Source organism: Rattus norvegicus, chromosome 11, assembly GCF_036323735.1.
Source record: "Rattus norvegicus strain BN/NHsdMcwi chromosome 11, GRCr8, whole genome shotgun sequence".
Taxonomy (NCBI): domain Eukaryota; kingdom Metazoa; phylum Chordata; class Mammalia; order Rodentia; family Muridae; genus Rattus; species Rattus norvegicus.
The window spans coordinates 28,838,464-28,841,654 of NC_086029.1; the positions used below are offsets into that span (position 1 = coordinate 28,838,464).

At 42.7% G+C, this 3,191-nt stretch overlaps 1 pseudogene; it reads left to right on the forward strand.

The window, feature by feature from the left end:
- Window positions 1-267: 267 nt before the first annotated feature.
- Rpl7-ps9 (ribosomal protein L7, pseudogene 9) lies at window positions 268-2,749 on the forward strand (annotated as a pseudogene).
- The last annotated feature ends 442 nt before the right edge of the window (window positions 2,750-3,191 follow it).

Genomic DNA, 3,191 nt, shown 5'->3' on the forward strand with positions numbered 1-3,191 from the left:
GCCCTACCAAGAATTCATGAGTGCCCTGAAAGCCGCCCGTGAAAAGCTTAATAAAGGATCACTCGAGCTTGCAAATGTAACATGATATGGCTCTACCATTCCTTGTGGGGGAAGCACACGAAGCTATTCAATCATTCCTTCTGAGATGAGAATAAATAACATGGACACCACATAAATAGCATGAGCTGGCGGTGAGAGTAAGCTGTCATTCGAGGAGAGTGATGTGGCGCTCTCTCGAATGGTACAACAAATGATCGTACCCCAAAGATGGCAGAATCCCGACAGGTGGGCTTTGCCATCACGCTGCCTGCAGGTGCTTCCTTCGGATCACTTGCCACATTTGCAAAAAAAGCAGAAGGCAAGAGGTGGAATTTTGCTCACGTCTTTGAATCTTAGACAAAAAATGAAAATAGTTTCTGTTTTCTTTTTTCCCCCCATGACAAACTGGCATTATCCGCAGACCAGCTTGACATACTGCTGGTCCGCGGTCTAACTCTGTCTGAGGTAGCACTCTCTTTTTCACAAAGTTGTCAGGCTCAGAGGCCAGGAGGAAGAAGAATGGGGCTCGTCTAAGATTGCTGGAAGAGATCTTCTTCACATCCATTGTGGTGTGTCACTGTGAGTGGCCAGGGAACTTGGGTTGGAGAGGGACAAAGACTTATTCCTGAGACCAGAAATGGCTGCTGGTCAGAAGAAATATCAGAGGGACATGACAGATGCAGGATGCCTCTGATCAACTGAGTCCCCATCAGCAATTCCAAGTTTTTAACCAAGAAATATTGATTTATGTTTATCATGCTTTATGGCACTTTGGAGAAATTTGTAACACTTACATTAGAGAATGGATAGGCCGGGAGCAAAGCCAATATGGGCCTGAAAAAGATGAAGTGTTGTCAGGAATAGTAGCTTTCACGTGTATTTTCTTGCTTTTGTATTTTACCCGAACTATTTAACATGAAAGAAGAAAATGAATATTGATTTTTCCCAGATTTTAAAAAAGAAGTGGCCTAAGATAAGCAAAACTAAAGGAGATTTTAAAGCCCATTTCTGCATCTATGTTGTCAACCATTAAAACCTAAAAGCATAAGTAAAATGCTTCTATATATGCTCACGACACACACACACACACACACACACACACACACACATTCACATTCATATGCACACATGCACACATGCACATATAAGCAATTATATAAAATGAGGGTGTAAACAAAACTGTTAAAAAGGTATATATTTATTTCAAATATGAATGTTTTAATGAGGAACAAATAAAGAAAAATACTATGTGTTTCTGTAAAGAAAGTCTATCTTTCATAAGTAATAACTCCTGATAAACAGGAAAGTTTCAGGGAGTCAGCCTGGGATGCGTTTAAAAAACAAACAATTCTAACTTAAAACTGTTCGGACTGAAATGCTTCCTTTGGTAGTGCATGCCTAATCCTTAACTAACAGGGGAAGAGAAAGAAAAAGAAATCTATGTCATGAAGGCTGATAAGGCCATGATGGTGGCACCAGGGTCATTACAGGTGTGCTGGGATCCAGGGTTTCCTGAGAAACATCCCTCCCAGAGCTGGAGAAGGCACAATGGCTTGGAACACGAACTACTCTTCCAGAGACCTTTGGTTTGATTCCTAGCACCCGCAAGGTCGTTCACAACTGATACAATTCCTATTCCGAGAGAAGCTGACGCTCTCTTCTGGCCTATGTGGGCTTTGTCCTTTCACGGTGTGAATAGCCTTGTAAACAGACAACTACCAGGGAGATTGAAAAAAAACAAAGAAGTCCTCTCCTTTCCCGGCTGGAACTAGAGAAGAAGAAGAAAGATGCCGTTGTGCCAGAAAACCTTAGGAAAAGGCAAAGGAATTCCACAGAGTTGAAGGTGAGGCGCCTGAGGAAGAAGTTTGCCATGAAGACACTGCGAAAGGCAAGGAGGAAGCTCATCTAGGAGAAGGAAGGCAAAGCACTCTCACAAGGAGTACAGGCAGATGGACCGGACTGAGATTTGGATGGCTGGAGGGCACGGAGAGCTGAAGCGTCTGTGTGCCCGCAGAGCCAAAATGGCCGTTTGTCACTCAGAATCCGAGGTCTCGATGGCCTAAGGCCAAAGGTGCGCAAGGTATGCAGCTGCTTCCGTGGCGCCTTTGTTAAGCTCAACAAGGCTTTAATGAACATGCTGAGAATTGTGGAACTGTACATTGCATGGGGGTACCCCAACCCGAAGTCAGTAAATGCGCTCATCTACAAGCAAGGCTATAGCAAAATCAATAAAAAGCAGATTGCCTTGACAGATAATTCCTTGATTGCTCCATCTCTTGGTATATTTGGCATCATCTGCATGGAGGATCTAATTCATGAGATCTATACAGTTGGGAAATGCTTCAAGGAAGCAAATAACATCCTGTGGCTCTTCAATTACTTTCCCTACATGGTGGAATGAAGAAAAAGACAACCCACTTTGTAGAAGGTGGAGATGCTGGCAACAGGAAGACCAGATAAACAGGCTTATTAGACGGATGAACTAAGGTGTTGCCTGTTGTATTTTTTATAATCTGGTCAGTTAATAAACAGTCACAGCTTGGCAAAACAGAAAAAAGAAAGAAAATAGTTGAAAAATATAAAACGTTCAACAGGTTCTGATTACTTTCAAGAAGGAAGGAAGGAAAAACGAAAGGCAGGGAATGAAGAAAGGAAGGAAGGATGAAAGGAAGGAAGAAAAGGTGGAAGGATAAGAAAAAGGGAAGAAGGAAGGAAGGAAAGAAGGAAGGAAGGAAGGGTGGCCGGGTGGGTGGGAAAACAAATCTTTTTCCTGAGATCTCAAGGGTCTAGCAGATTCTTGAGGATAAGGAAGAGATTCAAGTAGAAATCCAAAGCTGTAAGAGTATATAAGGTTAGTTTGTGAATCAAAAGAGCCTGAACAGTTGGGGAGTAACAGATCACATAGCAAAGCCTGAGGGTGTGTGCAAATACTGGAGGTGACAATATCCACGCTTTGATTCTATGGTCTTTGAACTATGTCCAGTGACTGGACTAGGTACCATCTCAAGATACAGACTGAACCTCATTTCCATCACTGGATCAGTTCATTTAGCAGTGACTAGAACAGAGAATTTGTGGAGCTGAACCGAGCATATTGCCCAGGTGCTCCAACCTTGACAGATTAAGATATCCTCCTACTTTTTCTGTTTCCA